Source organism: Rhinopithecus roxellana, chromosome 4, assembly GCF_007565055.1.
Source record: "Rhinopithecus roxellana isolate Shanxi Qingling chromosome 4, ASM756505v1, whole genome shotgun sequence".
Classification (NCBI taxonomy): domain Eukaryota; kingdom Metazoa; phylum Chordata; class Mammalia; order Primates; family Cercopithecidae; genus Rhinopithecus; species Rhinopithecus roxellana.
Genome location: NC_044552.1, coordinates 132,437,221 through 132,458,135, shown reverse-complemented (window position 1 = coordinate 132,458,135; position 20,915 = coordinate 132,437,221).

Sequence of the window (20,915 nt, the reverse complement as noted above, 5' to 3'; positions counted from 1 at the left end):
AAGGGAGGGAGGGAGGGAGGGAGGGAGGGAGGGAGGGAGGGAGGGAAGGAGGGAAGGGAGACAATGTGACCATTTCAAGAGAGATAAGCCCACTTACAATAACTGAATTCCTGTAAAAACAAAGCCAACCATGAAACCAAAAACATATTAAAGAATATAAAACAAGAACATTTTGCTGAGATAATGGGGAAAAATAACTAAAAATGAAAAGAACACGCTCTAATCCAGGCAAAATTACAAAACCCTTAAAGCCAAAACATTTCTTGGTCCACTATTGAACTTCAAAGATAAAGACTTTTTCAAGCTACCTCCAGAAAACTCATGTTACATACCAGAAGACAAAATCAGGATCCCCTGAAACTTCTTCACAGCAATATTTGAAGTTAAATCCTACAAAGTTCTGGAGAAAGAAAATGTATCACATGAATTGTTTATCCAACCTGTCTGAAAGTACAAAGGTAATAAAAAGGACATTCAGAATCATGTAAGAACTCAGAGAACACAGTATCTGAGTGATTTATGCTTAGGAAAAGCTACAATAAGCCATTAGAATCCACTTCAAAAACTTTGTTATTTTTTAAGTAGAAGCGTATTTTAAAAGGCTGAGATTGAGTTGAGTTTGAGTACCACAGAGAATTTGTTAATAATGAAGGATGGATAAAATGAAGGCCATTCTAAACTGGTGGGAGCACAGATAGAAGGGAAGAGAGACACATGTTTAAAGTTTGTAAACAATAGCAGCTAAACTGGTATTTTCTTGCATGCACAAATCTCTCAGCTTCACAAAAGATTTAGCTATCCCTGTATGCTAACTAACACTTGATATTTGTATACTTTCTAAACCCATTTTTGTCAACTTCTAAAGCTTGTTTTGTTTGCTAAAAATATTTGCAAGTCAAATCATAACACCCTTCCAGAAATTTAAAAATTTATGCAACTTTTAGAATTGGTAATGTAATTTACACAAAATAATTGGAATATCCATTATAACTTGTAAAAATTAATAAAAAGTTTGATTTTTATTTAATTTCTATTCATGCTTCAGGGATTAAAATGCCATATTTTGGAAGGGAAGTTCTGATAACTTTATTGCCTTATTACTGCATTGGCGATGTAATACCATACTAACCAGGCCCTTGAGGAATTAGCCTAGTTTTGAGTAGGGTAGATAGTTACATTATCTATCAGTTACATTATCAACAGTCTCTGTTGAAAAGTTTGCTTTTAGAAGAGTTGATAGATTCTGTGGTTACATATCAATGGGGTGCTGACTGTTGCATTCAGGATCCTTACACAACCTAATTTCAGCCACAGCTGCCTAGATGAAGTAAGGCTATTTTAGTCCCTTGACCCCAGAATGCAGAACTTACCCCTTTTACTAACTTTCATAAGAAATTTACTCATACAGAAGTAATCCGGGGCATTGTAGACTTCAGCGAAGATCTGGATGATTCCGGGATGGAAAGTCACATCTTACAAGACAAAGCATTTTCTTCTCTTGCTGGACCTTCTGCCTTTCTTTCTCCCTTTCCCATAGATCCCCAGTCTTTAGGTAGAATAATTCCCTTTAAACATAGGAGACCACTTGTCAGCCTCATCAAGTCCTGAGGAGATCAAACAAGGCACGTGCTTTCAAAAATGGGATTTGGTAATGAAGAATTCTCAGGTCACAGGTGAAGGGAATGCCATTTTTCTTATAGTGTGTCAGAGTTAAATATGGAAAACCTCACCTATGGATAATATTCAATACATTCGGCAGTAATTCAGTCAAGAAATGTTAACTGAACCTCTATTCTTTTTTTTTTTTTTTTTTTTTTTTTGAGACTGAGTCTCTCTCTGTCCCCCAGGCTGGAGTGCAGTGGCCGGATCTCAGCTCACTGCAAGCTCCGCCTCCCGGGTTCAGGCCATTCTCCTGCCTCAGCCTCCCGAGTAGCTGGGACTACAGGCGCCCGCCACCTCGCCCGGCTAGTTTTTTGTATTTTTTTTTTAGTAGAGACGGGGTTTCACCGTGTTAGTCAGAATGGTCTCGATATCCTGACCCAGTGATCGGCCGGCTCGGCCTCCCAAAGTGCTGGGATTACAGGCTTGAGCCACCGCGCCCGGCCGAGAACCTCTATTCTATACCAACCCAATTGTTATAAATTTAATAAAGGCATCTGTTTGGGAGGAGCTTCCTATCCCTGTTCTGTTTGTCACTCTAGCTACACATATGAAACCAAGGCAAGAGTGTGTTTGTGTGTGTGTTACTGTGTGAGTGCACTTGTGTGTTGTGTATGTGCATTTGTATGTGGTATGTGTGTGCATCTGTTCATGTATGTGTGTGGTGTGTGTGTGTGCTATGGTGTGGATGTGCATGCATGTGCATATATGTCTGTGTGTTGGTGTGTATGTGTGTGTGCGTGTGCGTGTGTGTGTGGTGTGTGTTTAGCCCCCTGGGTAATCCTGCTTGGCAGCGAAAAATGAGAACCCCCCACTGCCTGTGGCATATCACTGGGGCCTGTGCTCACCTTATTCACCCCTCGCCCTAGTTGGAAGCATGACTAATCTGGGATTGGTCTGTAAGAACACGTGTTATAACCACTCCCTTTCCCTATTTTTGGATTTGTCCTCTTATGAAGCAATACCTTCTAGAACTCCTGCTTCCACACTATAGGAACATTTGGATCAGGGTCAGGCCTGTCTTCTAGAGATGGATCTGAAGACTGGTGTCTCTCTCTGTCCTAAACATGGCAGGTAGATAAGGCAGCAAATCTGGGTAAGTATGTCTTCTCCACAGACTCAAATAGGCCTTCAGCTAGGCCTTTCAAATCCATCTGGCTTGGGAGAAATGATAGAAAGCCTAGTATGGCTATATATTTATGCCACTTTTTGATCCAGTTTTGACAGCAATAAACCTAATAATTTATCTCAATCTGACTTTTTAATCTACTTTCAAAAATGACTTCCTAAAACACAGGAAAGATGTATGTAATTATCACTCCCTAAAACAGTTTTAAGAAAAGATAAAAAATGACACAAAAGATTTAGCTAAATGATTTTCACATTGGCATAGTAAGAGGTCCATAAAATTGACCAAAAGACCTTTTCCTCCCCTCCCTTCTTTCCTCCTTCCTTCCTTCTTTCCTTCCTTCCTTCCTCCTTCCTTCCTTCCTCCTTCCTTCCTTCCTCCTTCCTTCCTTCTTTCCTTCCTTCCTTCCTCCTTCCTTCCTTCTTTCCTTCCTTCCTTCCTCCTTCCTTCTTTCCTTCCTTCCTTCTTTCCTTCCTTCCTTCTTTCTTCCTTTCCTTTGTTCATTCCTTCCTTCCTTCTTTCCCTCCTTCTTTCTTTCCTTCATTCCTTCCTTCCTTCCCTCCCTCCCTCCCCTTCCTTCCTTCCTTCCTTCCTTCCTTCCTTCCTTCCTTCCTTCCTTCCTTCCTTCCTTCCTTCCTTCCTTCCTTCCTTTCTTCCTTCGTTTCTTTCTTTTATCTTTTTTCTTTAATTCTGAGATTATACAGGATTGTATAGGTTAAATAAAGCCTAGTCCTAACGTCCAACTAGACCATGCCTCAGTTATCCTAATCATAACAGAGGCTGCCCCATGGTGTCTCTGTGATTGCTGCCCTAGGGCAGTCAAACAGCAGCCAGGTATAGGAGTGAAAATCTCCCCTTGAAAGCTAGCCATCTGTCTCGCATCTACAATTGCTCAAATATCACGACTATATGTTGATTACGGGTAATGTTTTCCCACAATTGTACCCCCAATTAGGATTCTGTGAACATTCATTAGCTTATATGTTCAATGATGAGAGACGTCTCAAATGTATGACTGGTTTTATTAAACTGACCAGTTACCTCATTGAAGACAGGAACAAGTGATTGGTTCTCCTTTTCTTTGAATTCTCAGCCTAGTTACTCAGTCTCACATTAAAGTTCTGACTCATCTTCAATAAACTTGCCATCTGATTGACAAACCACACTAAATAGTAGTACCGTCTCCCTCGTAAGCTTATATCCTAGAATAGAATGTACTAATGCAGACATTGACATTTATTAAAAAGGCAAAATGATGCATGCTGAAAATAATTTTCAGGAAGCTCAAAGCTAAATTTGATGCTCAGTTTCAGAAGCTATCTTTAGCCTATAAATTCTCTCTTGACCTAGCACAACCCATAATCACATTCATTTGCCCTTGCTTGAATAGTTTTAGCGTATCTCTGTCTTTTATAAGCTGCCTCAAATATTTTTGGAGAAAAGAAAGACTATAAATAACAAATGCAGTTTACCTCTAATAGAATACAGTAAGAGTTAAAATATAATAATTGCATTATTTACATGTAATGAATAAGGCACAGAACACATGTGGAAAAAATAATGAATAAAGATGAAAGGTGGCTTTATAGCTCAAATCTATTTTGGGGAAAAAGAGATGAGCAGCTTGATCATCTGAACTTAGAAAGGGCAGCACATCAAGGTTATCATCTTATCTGCTTGTGAAAATGATTGCACAATTTTTAGCAAGTGGCTCAGAGCAGGATCTATGCTCAATGACTCATCCAAGAGATGGCCCTTCCATTAACTCCCCAACTATAATACAAAGACATTCATTTAATTCTGACTCACATTGTTAAATGCCACACACTGAATCACCAATCCTACTACATAAAGCACCTGGCTCAAATGTCTCTATGAAATACTTATCCAGGCTGAAAATCTCCTCTTGGGCCTGGGAGACAGTAGTAACTGTGGTTACAGCTAGTTGCCTTGGAAGTCACATATGAGTTCAAGTTCATTGGCTCTCTGGATTCAAGATAAAGCCCAAATAGTCAATGGTTTTATTTCTGCATGGTGCTTTATGATCCCACTTACACTCTTATTGTGTGCAATAAAAATTCTCAATAATTCCATTTCTAATAATTCTTGCTTTTAAAAATATTTCTCTTTCACTGTATGTTGTTTTCCTACTTGTGTTGTTTTCCACAGGAATGCTCTAAATATGGAAAAAATACGCTACAAGGGCCTTCAATTGAAATGCATTCTCTAACTGTCCAGATGTTCATTTCCATGCATGCATCATATAAATCTAAACTGATGAGAACGGTAATGGCCCAGCTCAGTCTGTCTTAGTTGGCGAACTCTGAAACACAAATAATAAAAAATGTGCTTTTTAAAAAAAGTTATAAGTTTTAACAGCTCAAGAAAAGAAAACACCTTTAAATTTTATTATTTTGTTTTGATTTTGTAGACAATAAAGTTGAGTAGTCTTCTTACTATATAACAGACAAATATTACCTCTGTTTCAAAACCAGGTCCAAAAACTTCCTCAGTAATGAGGCTATGTTTATAAAAAGACGAATAAAAATCCAAAGTAATCTCAGAACAAATTCCAAAATATGACCATAGTTTCTATTGCTTTTCTTTCTGAAGACTTTAAGAGATACTCTGCATCTTTACATTATCTGTTTATACATTTCAAGTGTGGGCAGATGTGATTATTGTTATTTCTTCCACCCCTGAGAATTTACATGAAATTATACAAATGCCATATAATACCACTTCACGTGCTATTTGATGTCCTTAGAGAGACTGGAAAAATGGACTTCAAACAAGGCTCAGCATAGGTCCCTCATAGCACCCTTATTGTTAGGTTATCAAAAACAATCACTTCTTCTGATTAACAAATATAGCTAGGAATCCTCAGAGGTGGCTTCTATTTAATAGAAAGAAAGGGTGTCCCTGATGCTGCATGATGGCTGGTCTTGCTGTAATTTCCACTCTGGGAGTCAGAGAGAGAGCAGCATCTATCTCCTCACTCTCACCCCTAGAGTGAGGCAACCTCAAAACCTGCAAATGTCCCTAGAGCAACCTTGTTCCTGGGCCTTCTGAACTCTATACTGTCAATTGAGGTATAGCGCTGCATTGCTTATGTTTGACCCAGACCTTCCCCCAAAGTATAACGTTTCCTGTAGGTGTGCTTGCATGAGGCTCTTAACCTTGCACACACAGCTGCTTAAATCATTTCCATAGCAACAGCCAGAGTTAACACCTACTCTGACCCACAATGCCCCAGAGCTGGGTTGCTGACATTGTACCCCAAGAGGAGAATATTTTCAGGGATCTTACCTTACACATCATCAACAGTAAATACTCATTGGTTTCTACCTTATGCCAGACACTAAATTCAGCCCACATTTATAGTACTCTAGGGAAATCAACATATCTAAGAAAAACCTTGATTAACTCTATCTGCCCTTAATCATTCATTCATTATGTATATGCCCTTGGCCACACCAAACTCAGTTTTCTATGAAAATGTTCTTAAGGCTTTTCATGTATGATTCTTCTCCTCTACCGACTCCCCCCTGCACTACTAGATTCTGAACTCTCCCAAATGCAAGGGCTGTTCAAGAATCTATTTTTCTTTAAAATCTTCCTACGGCTCCTAATACAGTGCCCTGGACATATCAGATTCTTGATGACAAACAGCTAAGTCAACAGAACTAGAAACAAAAGAAGATTCCTTTTAGCATGGATGAATAGCTGCTGGCTTTCTTGGCTCAAGGAGAAGCATCAGGTTCAGTATTTATAATAGTAAAGAGTATTTGCCATAAGTCCATTTATTGTTATAACTTGATTAACTCAAGAAGTTAGCCAAATGAAAATGATATTCATGGTTTCGTATACTGCCAAATTAGCACTGTCCTTTGAAATTTTAAATAAAAAGGTCTTGAAAATTTTCCTGGAACCACTGAAATAAATACCTTTAAAATCTGGAGCTAGTAATTTATCTTGTGGCACTAAAATTAAGTATGTGGTTATGATCTGGCACAGTGACATTTCCCTGGATAAGTCTCTAAGTCTTTGGGACAATTTCAAAAGAAACTGTCCAAAGACAAAGAGATGGACCAAAAGCCTGCAGCCTTCTCTAACCTGATGATTACGTAACACATAAAGACAGTGTGAGTGTTGTGGTCTTGGCATTTATTCTAGAAGCACTACAGCACATCTTGGAATGCAAGAGTCCTTCATAGATCTACAAACCAACAACCATCACCTTTGCTCTTATCTCAGGCAGCATTTGACCTGGAGAGGTTGCCCCCTTTAAGATCATCAGGGCTCTTCTCTGCCTAAGGGAATATCCTCAGTTCAGCACTCCTCTCCATGCCTCCTCCACCCCACAATTTACTAAAAGACTGGAACAACTTTGGTATTTTCATTTTAACACCTTCTTCTACATGTCCAATGAATGATATTTTAAGTGTTTCTAAATCCCCATGTCTACTCATTTTTTATGAACTCTTCTCGTTAACACTTTCTCCTGGCAACTCCTCATATATGTATATATATACTACTTAAGTAAAAGGTGCCATTATTCATTTCCACATTTTCTCATGGCGGGATAAATCCTGGCTTCAAATACTCAGATTTACTAGTGAACCTGGTGGGCATCTTTATCTTCCCACATTAACAGCAGCTTCCTATTTTCAAGGTAACATTCTGTTTACTATATAGAATGCTGCTGAAGTACTTGTGATCTCACTATGGGTAAGGCAATTACTCAATGTGCTTCTGAAACTTTTTGGAGAAAAGATTTTGTCTGTCCTCCCTGAACTGACCTGGTTGATCTTCCCTGGTCCAGAGGTCTGTATGCATACTCCAGGCACAAAGCTGGGCCTATTTTCAATCTGGCTCTATAAATATTTAATGAAGAGTTTGAGAAGAGACTAACTAGAGATCCATCTGTTAAACTGCTGGAGCCATACCAGACATCATGTATTAACTACAGAATAGGTCCATTATATTGTCAGGGTTCGATAGAGGGCCAGACATATGCAGCTGATCCCACATTCTGAGTAGACTAATGCTGAGATAGGAATAAGGCAGTCAACAGTAGATGAATACAAATTCTTCCATAAAATGAAGTTAATTCCTTGTGCAAATCAGTTAGCAATGATCTGACCAGTTTAAAACAACACAACTAACTCTGGTGTTTTTACAATAAGCTATCTCAAGCTGAGCCAAAATTCTCAAAGTCTGATTTCAATTGCCACTAGCTCCTGAATATTGTCATTCCTCGACAAATGAAAATAGGCCGGAAGAAATGCAACAAAGATAAACTAGATGTATTTGTTCTTTCACAGTCATTCAACCCCAGACACTTCATAAAATTAATGAAAATAATTTTAAAAAACAAACATCCAAACAACCACAAATCAGACTACCACGGTGCTTTGCCATCACACTATGGAAGGTGCTGTTTGTATTCCTTAGAATGAGGAATGTCAGGATTTTTGATATAGCATTAATAGTTCATAAAAGGTTATGTCAACCTCCTTTACAGCAAGTGGGTCTATATTGATATGGTAGATAAAGGGTAGAATATATGGATACAAGGTTCTATCTCTTTTAAGGTTTCCATCCTGTTTTTCTTTCCAGGGACAATTTAAAATAGAAATAAATGGGCTTAAATAGAGATGTGTCGGTTTTTGTCCACTCATTTTTCATTTTTTTCTCATACCCTCATTTTTTTTTTCTGTCCTCAACCCCAAATTTTGAGATAGAATACTTCCACCCAAGGCAGCAATAGGTTCCTATTTCTGGTCAAATGTCTTCCATCCCTTTGCCACTTTATAGCTTTTTTTTTTTTTTTTTGTTAAGCAACTGTGTCCTTTAGGCATAAAAAAAAGAGTAGCATGTATTAGAAGAATCCCCAAGGAGTTTTTTTTAAGGGAGGGAGACAGAAAAAGTGCTTGAAGCTAAGAAAATAAAAAAATAAATTAAAGTTCTTGATTGCATTCAAATTCACATGCTAAGAAAGAGAAATTGACTCTTCTTTCAACTCCCAATCTTAACCCATGTGTACATATCACACATGCACACGTACACAGACATAGCAAAAGCACACTTACATACATATAGTCACACTGAAATCAACACAAACCTCCTGCAGCATTTCAGGTAAAAGTTAAGAAATCTATTTATCTCAGATATGTGGAATATATACACATACACTCTTACTTTGAATGAATAGATATACTTTCCCAGAGCAGATATGTTCCTAGAGTAGTCTTCGCTATTCTGTTGATATAAGGCTACTCAAAGTACCATCAATAAACAATCTATTAGCATTTGTACAATGCAGTAAACCCATTTTTCATGCCATATTATGATTGCACTTTAAGACAATAGTAGAATGAAGGAATTGCAACCACTACGTAAAGATTGTCTGTTGGCTACTGGACCATATTGTACACTTGAACGTATCTGTTTTAAGACTAAAAGTTCTGTATGATAGATGAAAACAGATTCTCACCATTCAAAAATTATTACAGCTCCATTTGGTTGTGGTGCCAAAGGATAACAACAAAGTCCTTTTTCAATTTAGGATTTTAGAAAGTAAAGCTGACAAATACGTATGGATCATACTGTCGGAAGGAATATCTGTATTCTACAGCACAGCCTTGTTTACAACACATGAAAGCATTCAAATAGAAGCACAACTTTGATAGATTGTAATTTTAAGACTCTTTGAAATTATTCTTGAAGAATAAATGAAATAGTGATGCTCTTACTAAAATTTTCCAATCCTAGTCCAAATTTGGGAATTAAAAGAGTAAGTTCCTTGACATATTTCTCTAATATGTAAGATTATTTTACAGTCATTATAACACACATAAGTATAGTATGTAAAGAAATGACACAAAGAGGTTGTTTCATGTCATTGGACCTGCTCTGTGCTTTGCGCTGGGAAATGAGTTTCCTGGGTAAGAAAGAAAATCAAGCTCTTAGATTTCTCTTCCAGATCTAACATGCTAGAATTGAGTCTCTTTTCTCAGGCGTCAAGTTGTTGGATGTAAGATGTCAGAAGTTCAATGGCCACCCATACAACTTACAAATGTCCAATGGGTGTAACAACACAGGAAATCAGTGCCACAGCACCAAGAAGCCATGCATGATGACCACACACTTTGGTACAGCTCTGGGGTCTGCCTTGCCACAACCTCTATCCCCATGTGGCCTTCCCACCTGGGCCTCTTGGCAACAGGGTCACAGAGTTACCATGTATCAGAGCCTGAGAGGGTCACAGGGATCCTATAATCCAGCATTCTCATCTCATAGATGAGGAAATGAGAGCTGCATACTGGATGGCATTCCTGAGGTTTCACAGCAAATTTCTGTCAAAGTCTAGACTGAAACATACGATTCCTGAAAACCAGTTTTCTAGAATCTTACTATGCAAAGCATAGTGCTCAGAACAGCAGCATTGGGAACTAATTAGAAATGCAAACTCTCAGGATTTGCTTTATACCTGCTATACTAAATAGGGTTCTCCAAAGAAACAAAATCATTAAAAAAAAGTATAAGTAAAAAAGTATAAGTAAAAATTTAAGTCACAATATATATATTGTGTGTGTGTGTGAGAGAAGACTTATTTTAAGGAACAGGCACATGCAATTGTGGGAGCTGGTAAACCTGAAATTTACAGAAAAGGCAAGCAGACTGAAAACTCTGGTAAGATTTCTATGTAGCAGTATTGACAAAGGACTTTGTCTCCTCTGGGAAACTTTGCTTTTTACTTTCTAGGCATTCAAGTGGCAGTGCATTATGTTCCATTAATGACCCATCCACATCTCTGAAAGCAAACTCCCTTACTTAAAGTCAACTGATTATGTTAGTCACTTCTACAATCCTTCATAGCAATATCCAGACTAATGTTTGACCAAAATCCTGGACAAAATAGCTTATCCAAATTGGTAACATAAAATGTATCCACCATGTCTACTGAATCAGAATCAGCATTTTAACATGATCCCTAGGTGATTCTTATGTCCATTAAAGTTTGAGAAGCTCTGATTCTGATGTTTATAAGTTTTGGTGATATCAAAGTTCCACTGCTGTAACAGAGAGACCCAATATAACAGTGCATTAGGAAAGTTAGAAGTTTATTTCTCCCCCATGAAAAGTTTGAACATTACAGTTGGAGACAAGGAAGGAGATCTGACAACCCCTAGGAACCCAGGACTCTTCTAAGTTGTTACTCTACCATCTTTAATTCATGGCTTCCATTTATTGGTCCAAGTTCATTGTTTCAGATCTTGTCATCATGCCTTTGTACTCATCAGGATAAAGAGGGAAAACAGCCAGAGAGGCCACAATTATTTCCTTCAACTATGTGACCCAGAAGTTACACTCATCTCTGCTGTTCAAATCCCATAGTTCAAAACTTGGTTATGTAGCCAACATCTAGCTGAAAGGGAGGCTGGAGAATATAGCCCTTTTACGGGGTGGCCAATTATGCAATAATAATTCAATAAGATTCAAAAATCTGTAACTAAAGAAAAAAACGGGAAACTGGTTACTACATAAGACAGCTAATTATTCCTGCTCTTTATTTTTCTGCACCAGGCTACCTTCAAGATGAGGAGATAGGAGAAACAGCAGAAGAAAGGAACCAGATTTCCTGCTTCCTTCTATAGTGAAGAGAATTGAATCCAGACATTGAACCCAGAGTAACACTTGCATAAGGAAACAAGACTGTTGGCAACTCATGCTTTCATTGCATTGATTTGCTACTTCCTCAATATGGAGCCACTCTTGGCAAATGCAGCCAGAATGAAAGTTTTCCTTCTCCGACAGAAGTAGCTGTGGTAGAAGAAAGAGAATTTTAGACTCTGAGGGTTTTGTGGGGTTTTTTGTTTTGTTTTGTTTTTACATTTCATCACTTCCATTTATTCCTTATTGTCTTACAAGAATAACTCACTTCTCCCAGTTTCCAAGGCCAAGAAGAAATATAAGGAAAAAATAACTCTCTAGCTCAATTTTTGTAATTCTCATATTCCACAGCTGGGGATAAAATCATATACTGCCACTTTTAAAGTTTATGCTGACCATCAAACTCCTTATTTCCTTTCCTTAAGCAGAAGTCTCTGTGTCTGGGGGGTAAATGAGAAGTATGTAGAGGTATGCCTAAGGATAGTTTTATGCGGAAGAGTGATGTTTGCATAAGTTTATTTTTATTTAATGGATGAAAGCAGGTTTACACAAAAATTACTTAATAATAGAAGAAAAAATCTGTAAAAATGTATCAATTTCTCTTTGCTACTACCTCCCACAATAACACACATACACAAATTTCCTTCAGAGACAAACAGCATATCGTGCAGAATTTGCTGTAACCAAGGTAACCAAACATTGTTCTCATATCAACTTTTAGGACAAAAAAACCAGGCATTGTTGTATTGAATGTTTCTTTGTGGTAGTGTTTATTGCTATGATATTTGCTGAAATTTTCAATACTTACGTTTATTTTAAGCTATTTGTTTTCTTCTAGGCACCAACTATAACTTTCAACAGGTAGTTAAAGACATCTGCATTATAAGCCAAAGTCTTTTTTGAACCAAACAAATAAAAATGTACCAATGACAGGATTCTACTTATTTTCACATCTCTATAAAAAAAGTATTTATTAGCATAACTGAATATCAATATGTAGATGCTATATATTAATTTCATGTCCCACAAGAATAAGTGTACATATAAAGAATGATATATACAGTATGACATTATCAATAATTTGTCTGTTTGCCATTTTATATAAAACCATTTGCTACCTTTCTCACCAAAATTAATTCATTAATAATTATCTCTCATCTAGTTTTTTGATGAAATAGAATGAGAGAGTTCATCCCAAATTTTATATAACTTTATATGAGGATCATTTCTCCCAAGTGGATATAAAGACATCTTCCTTAATGCAGATACTCTTGTCAAAGTTTTCATTTATATGAGTGCTGCCCCTTAGATGCCCAATTATGCAATGCAAACAAAACTTTTTATGCTCATGAGAGTAGAATCCAGTCTGAAGTTCTGTGACATTACGTTTCCCCACTAAACTTTATCCTCTTGATCTTCAGTTAATATTAATCTTTGATAGACATGTTTTAACAGCCCTCATTCATTCCTACATGGATTATATTTTTCCTTTTAAAAATATCGCAATTACTTTCTGCAAACTGGGCTCATAAAGGTACTTGGAGCATCCTGCGTTAGGTTCCTGGTGAATGACTGCTGATATCATGACTATTACCAAGTTCCTGAGAACTTTCACTTGTGTATGGTATGTGTATGTGTGTGTGCGCATAATTGGGATTTCCAACTTATCATATAATTGCAAATGGATATTGTCAACATCACTAATGTAATGGATGAGTTTATACTTTCATTACCTTAAAAATGGCCATTTCTTTTCCAGAAACTAGTGGCTTCTCTTCTATCTTTCAAGAGAAGTACACTATTTTTTTAGAGTTTCATAGAGCAAGTGTTAACTTGTTATCATAGTGCTCCCAATGTCCTCTGGGAGCATGTCTTACTCAATCTGTTTCTCTTAGATTTTTCTCGCATTAGGAAGAAATTTCTGCTATAAGGATAGGGATTTGTATTCCCTGGAACTGTGTTCCCCATATGACTTAGTTTGATGAGAATAATTTCCACTCCCAGACAGGAAATGAAACCATAGGGCAGTATAATGTGCATGTGATTAAACTTTTCCAATAGTATAGACTATTAGTACTAAGAATTTGCAAATTTACATGAATTTTTTCCTACCTCATGATATTTTCCCTGTAGCTCTTGAGTTAGATTTTTTTATTCAACTTCACAGATGTAATTTTGGTTTCAGACTTAGACATCATCTAGAGACTTAGCACAGGGGCTGCACTTACAGTCTTAAGGAGGGAAATATTTATTCTTTCTTTTTTCTTCTGAACTGATTTTAAGAGAATATTAAGTCACAGTATGTTTTAACCTGTATTCTCAACTATTTTGAAGAAAACATTGATTAACAGTATTTAAGAGATCTGCCTAAAAATAGGAGTACATAGAACACAGTTCAATGGTCTCTTAAAAGTGTCATTAAATTTTGTCAACTACATTATGGTTTACGCCATTATTATAAGTAATGGTTATTAATTTTCTCATAGATATTAAGGTTTAAAAAACTACATATTCTTGTTTATAAAATCAAATTATATCTAACTCTAAGATTTACAACCTAGATAACAGAAAACAGTTCATGTTTGGAAGGCTCCTATATCAGTCTCACCAATTTAAGCCATTATAATCTAGGGCTGCGCAGGCAGCTTCGCTGCTCACATTCTCTGCTCTTGCCATAGGCATCTTGACCCTAGAACCTTTGCCTAGGTCCCAAAGCATTTGACCTCAGGCCATTGCTGCATCCACAGCACCGTCCTGCCATCAAACTGGCAGCACCAAGGAGAAATGAACAGGCTACCACTTACATGTTCCCTACCCTCTGCTTTGCTCAGTCTCAGGGACCCACAAGTTGGTCATGTTCTCCTTATTCAACTCTTTCCATCATCTTTCAGAGTTGGAAAAGTCAGGCTGCAATTTCAATGAGCCCAGGTTTTTAAATCAATCAATCAATAAATAATAGTAACAGCAAAGCTTAATTAGTGCTTACTGTATGTGGCACTTCAAATGTTTTAACTTAATAATCACAACATTAAGACCTACTTTTATTGTATCCATTTTGCAGATGAGGAATACTGAGACACAGAGAGGTTAAGTGACTTTTCATTTAGTTAATAAGTGACAGAACCAGAATTCTAATTGATACATTCTGGCCTCAGGGCTTATACTCTTAGCTACTAGTATGACAAAGCCCTATTAATCTTTTCCTAAGTAAAATAAGTTATCTATGTATTCAATCTACTGAGGCTTGATTTTATGGAGTGGTAACTGTGGTTGGGGAAAGAATATGTGAAGGAAAATATTTCCCATACTTAATTTTTCATGAAACTCCTCCAGGAATATAAAATACTGCTAAAATATCAGCTAGATAATTTTTCCATATACATGTTGTAGGGCCTCAAATATGCTCTCATCATAACTGGGATATGATGTATTTTCTTTTTTCTATTTTTTTTTTGAGATGGAGTCTCGCTCTGCAGTGGTTCCATCTCGGCTCACTGCAAGCTCCACCTCCCGGGTTCACGCCATTCTCCTGCCTCAGCCTCCTGAGTAGCTGGGACTACAGGTGCCTACCACCTCGCCTGTCTAATTTTTTTGTATTTTTAGTAGAGACAGGGTTTCACCGTGTTAGCCAGGATGGTCTCAGTCTCCTGACCTTGTGATCCGCCCGCCTTGGCCTCTCAAAGTGCTGGGATTACAGATGTGAGCCACTGTGCCTGGCCAAAAAATGTATTTTCTATATTTTCATCTTTAAGCGTTCTGGCCTTCTACATAAGCTCCCTCCTGCTTGATAACGTGATAGGAAAGTTACCAAAATCCAAAGTAGTTGTCAATTTAATTTGATTTAATAAACACTCAAGTTGTGCAGAATTTATTGGGTTAATTATCTAAATTATCTTGTTTTTGAACTCTCCCTCTTTGAGTCCTTTCTAAAATGGAGGGTATAAATTAAATTTTGTCAACTACATTATGGCTTAAATCATTATTATAATGGACAAGTGGCTTACAGAACCTCATACTAAGGAGAGTTTGAAATCCCCTGGCTTTTCCCTGTGCTTGTCATTCAGCACCTATGACCTTTGAAATATTACTAGCCCCATGTGTGAATTGTCCTGTGACCTCTTGAGCAAGAGCCACTCATGATGTCTCTCTCTCTCAGCTTGATCATAGCCCAGAGGCAACTTTCTGGAGACCATGGTCTCCAAGGCTCTCTCAGCCCTGCTGACACTTTACCATATTATTCATCAGGTCTTTGGCCTAGGTGGGCCACTCATACTTCTCCTCTGGTATTGTCTTGCTGTGGACTAAGAGGAGACCTACTCATTCTCAACTTAGTGGTCAGGTCATGCAGAAAAAAAGGAGATCACAGCCACACCTGGTGACTCACGTCTGTAATGCCAGCACTTTGGGAGGCTAAGGCAGGCAGATCACCTGAGGTCGGGAGTTTGAGACCAGCCAGACCAACATGGAGAAACCCCATCTCTACTAAAAATACAAAATTAGCCAGGCATGGTGGTACATGCCTGCTATCCCAGCTACTCAGGAGCAGGAGAATCGCTTGAACCCGGGAGGTGGAGGTTGCAGTAAGCCAAGATCGTACCACTGCACTCCAGCCTGGGCAACAAGAGCAAAACTCCATCTCGGAAAAAAAAAAAAAAAAAGGAGATGACATTTAAGTGAAAATTAGAGCTTCTTTTTCTCCTTTACTATGCCTTTTACTATTGTTTGCTTCTTAACTCTGCTAGTTAAGCCCCAGTGCTAGTGTGAAACGTTCCATCCAGGGCCCTCCTCATAGGGTATCAAATCAATGGCCGAGCAAGAATTCTCACCCCTGTGCTTACAGCTACTACCCCTGTTATTAAGCTAAACCAGGCAAGTGAAATTGGACCAAATACTTGATTGTATTCCTCTCCTTCCTCTCTCATTATGTCCTCCCTTTTTACTCCACAATCCGCTGGATGAACTCCTTCATTTCTCAATACCATAGTCACCTTCTACAAAAGATAACAAGCTTTATGTACACAACTTTCTTTTTATAAGTTATATTTTTGCAATTCAATTTTGTGGCTATGAAAATCTTACTTGCTAGGTACATGATAAATGGATTTTATAATAACCGTTCTTAGCTTTAATCCTAAACTCCCATTCCTCAAGAAGGCAGAAAATTAATGTTCCAGTTATTTATGGCTATGTAACAAACCACCCAGACACTTAGTGATTTAAAATAACAATCATCATTTATTTTGCTCACAGATTTACAATTTGGGCAGGAAAGTCTCATCTCTGCTACAGACGGAATTAATTGTGGTAGCTCAACTAGGTATGGAAGATGCACTGCCAACATGGCTTACTTACATGGCTGGCAAGGTGGTGCTCAGCTAAGGCTATTGGCCAGGTAGCTTGGTACCTTAGATACCACAAGGTATCTCATGCCTTTCCACAAGGATTTTCCACAGTCGCTTCCACCTCACAGCATAGAAGCTATGTTTCGATTTAAAAAGTAAAAGAAAGTAAAAGCGATCAATCTTGTAAGCCCTGGGCCAGAAATTGGCTAAGAGTTATTTTGATATATTCTGCAAGTCAAAGTTTTCACTGAACCTCCTAAATCCAAAGGAGGAGGGGAAAGGGAAGAGGAACGCAGATGTCACCTCTTGATAGGTGAAATACAAAAAAATCTGTGGCCATCTCTAATCAATCACACTTAGTTTAGTAATTTCCAGTTAAATTAAGCTGGGGCTTTTGCAGTTTATTACTCTTTAAAAACAAGTCAGTTGGGCAGATCTTTTAACTATGGTAAAGAAGTCAGCAAATCCTGTCTCAAAAACAAAATTATAAAACTAAACAAAATTGTTAAGAACAATTATCTGAAAGCTCTGATCATCAAGCAAGATTAAAAACAAATTAAGAAGTATTTATTTATGGAAAACTGTAGACCATGAGCTAAGAAGAACGTGGATCTGTTGGTCTGATTCCCTTTTGACAGCTCATGTGGTAGGATGGTGCTACCAAGGCAGAGTTGGCTATCAAAACCAGCAACTTCACTGCTGGATGGGGCTGGGTTATTTTTGAACTGAAGCCAAAAAATTCATTTCTAGCTGGACTATTAGTAAAAATGGTAAAATTGGTAGAAAATGAACAAGAAAAGCACATAGCCTTGCTATTCTGAGTTGTGATTGCTCTTAATGGAAGACGGCAGAACCAAAGAGTAGCTTGGAATTTAACAAGCAGATCCTGGAAATAAGAGAACCATACATGGACAAGGTAATTTCTACATACAACTCTAGCTAAGGTGACACATAAATGTGAAGAGACCCTCCAAAAAACCAATCTCATCACACATTCTTGGCTGATTTGGAGTCTGTGTGAACACACAGGAAAGACCTAAGAAAGCTTAAGCTCTTCATACATCCTTTGTTGAAAGAAAGGTTGTGCATATATGCATGAAAGATTTGGGAGGGCCTAGTGAAAAGAAAAGCAAGAATAAACTGGAAAAATGTATACGTTTTGAAAGTACTCAACAACCTACACAAAGATCCGTCAGTAAATACTAAAAGCCCTTTTAAGTTCAGAAAATCGAAATAAAAAGCAATAACAACTCTCAAGGGGAAAAACATAACCCAAAATTTCTTAAATGTATCACCCAAAATGTCTAATTTTAAACAAAGAAAAATGAAACATGCCAAGAAACAAGAAAATGTGACCCATATGCAGGGGAAAAAATGCAGTTGAAAGAAATGAACTCTGAGTGAACCCAGATGTTGGATTTGGCAGAGGTGTCAGAACACCTATTATAAATATATTCAAAGGATTAAAGGAAGCCCTGTTTAAAGATTTAAAGGAAGATATAATGACAATAATTCTGCAATGATAAATTTCAATTAAAAAATCAAAATTATTTTTTAAAAAACAGAGTTGATATAAAATAAGAAAAAATCAGTAAACTTGATTATTGATGATTAGGAATTATCCACCCTGAAAAACAGAGAAAGAAAAGATTGAAGAAAATTTAAAAGAGCCTCAGAGACCTGAGGGACAACACTCAGCATACCAAATATTTGTAGTGGAATTCCCAGAAGGATAGCAGAGAGAGAAAAAGGGTAGGGAAAATACTTGGAGAAATAATAAACAGGGACTTCCTAAATTTTATTTTAAAATGTTAATACATAGATTCAAGAAGCTCAATGATGCCCACTTTTAAAAAGCACAAAGAGATCCACACCTAGACATATCATCATATTCAAACTGTTCAAACCCAAACAAGGAAATAAAATACTAAAAGCAGAAGGAAAAAAGCAACTTATCACACACAGGAAACAATACATGATTAATAGATAACTGCTCACCAGGCAAGAAAAAGAAATAAAGGGTATCCAAATCGGAAGAGAGAAAGTCAAACTATCCTTGTTTGCAGATGGCATGATTCCATATCTAGAAAATGCCATAGTCTTAGCCCAAAAGCTGCTTCAGTTGGGAACCAACTTCAGCAAAGTTTCAGGACACAAAATCAATGCACAAAAATCACTAGCATTCCTATACACCACGAACAGCCAAGTCAAAGGTGAAATCAGGAAGGCAATCCCATTCACAATTGCTACAAAAAGAATAAAATACCTAGGAATACAGGTAATCAGGAAAGTGAAAGAGCTCTACAATGAGAATTACAAAGCAGTGCTCAAAGAAATCAGAGAAGACACAAATGAACAGGAAACATCCCATGCTCACAAATAGGAGGAATCAATGTCATTAAAATGTCTATACTGCCCAAAGCAATTTACACATTCAATGCTAATCTGATCAAACTACCAACAGCATTATTCAGAGAATTAGAAAAACTATTTTAAAATGCATGTGGAAGGAAAATAGAGCCTAAATACCTAAGGTAATCTTAGGCAAAAGGAAAAAAGCTGGAGGCATCATGTTACCCAACTTCAAACTATACTATGGGCTACAGTAACCAAAACAGTGTGGTACTGGTACGAAAACATGCACATAGACCAGTGGAACAGAATAGAGAGCCCATAAATAAGGCCACACACCTGTAACCATATAATCTTCAACAAAACTGACAAAAACAACCAATGGGATAAAGACTCCCTATTCAGTAAATGGTGCTGAGATAACTGACTAGCCATATGCAGAAGATTGAAATTGGAACTCTTTCTTACACCACATACAAAAATTAACTCAAGATGAATTAAAGATTTAAATGTAAAACCCCAAATTATAAAGATCCTGGAAGGCAACCTAAGCAATATCATCCTGGACGCAGGAATGGGCAAAGATTTCATGACAAAGACACCAAAAGCAATCACAACAAAAGCAAAAATTGACCAGTGGGATCTAATTAAACTTAAGAGCTTCTGCACCACAAAAGAAATTCTCAACACAGTAAACAGACAACCTACAGAATGGGAGAAATTATTTGTAAACCATGCATCTGACAAATGTCTAATATCCAGCATCTATAAGAAACTTAAACAAATTTACAAGAGAAAAACAAACAACCTCATCAAAAAGTGGGCAAAGAACATGAACAGATACTTTTCAAAAGAAGACATGCATGAGGCAAACAAGCATATTCAAAAAAAAAAAAAACTTAATATCACTGATCATTAGAGAAATGCAAATCAAAACCAGAATGAGATACCATCTCACACCAGTCAAAATGGCTACTATAAAAAAGTCAAAAGATAACAGATGCTGGAGAGGTTACAAAGAAAAGGGAACATGTATACACTGTTGATTGGAGTGTAAATTAGTGCAACCACTGTGGAAAGCAGTGTGGCAATTCCTCAGAGTTGAAAGCTGAACTACCTATTCCACCCAACAATCCCATTATAGCCAAAGGAGTATAAATCGTTCTACCATAAAGACATATGCACACAAATGTTCATTGCAGCCCTATTCACAATAGGAAACACACGGAATCAACCTAAATGCCCATCAGTGACAAATTGGATAAAGAAAACATGCTACATACATACCATGGAATACTCTGCAACCATTAACAAAGAACGATATCATCATGTCTTTTATAGGAACATGGATGGAGCTAGTGGCTACTATCCTTAGCAAACTAACACAGGAAGAGAAAACCAAATAGTACATGTTCTCACTTATAAGTGAGCACTAAATGATGAGAACTCATGAACACAAAAAGAGGAACAACAGACACTGGGTTGTAATTGAGGTCAGACGGTGGGAGGAGGGAGAGGAGCAGAAAAAATAACTACTGGGTACTTGATTAATACCTAGGTGATGAAATAATTTGTACAACAAACCCCTATATCACGACTTTACCTGCATAGCAAACCTTCACATGTGTCCCCAAACATAAAATGAAAGTTAAAAAAAAAATCATATGCAAACACACTGTACAAAATAATTGCTGTTAAAAAAATTGTCCTTGAATAATTTGGTGTCTGTATAGCATGCATTGATGGTTACTTCC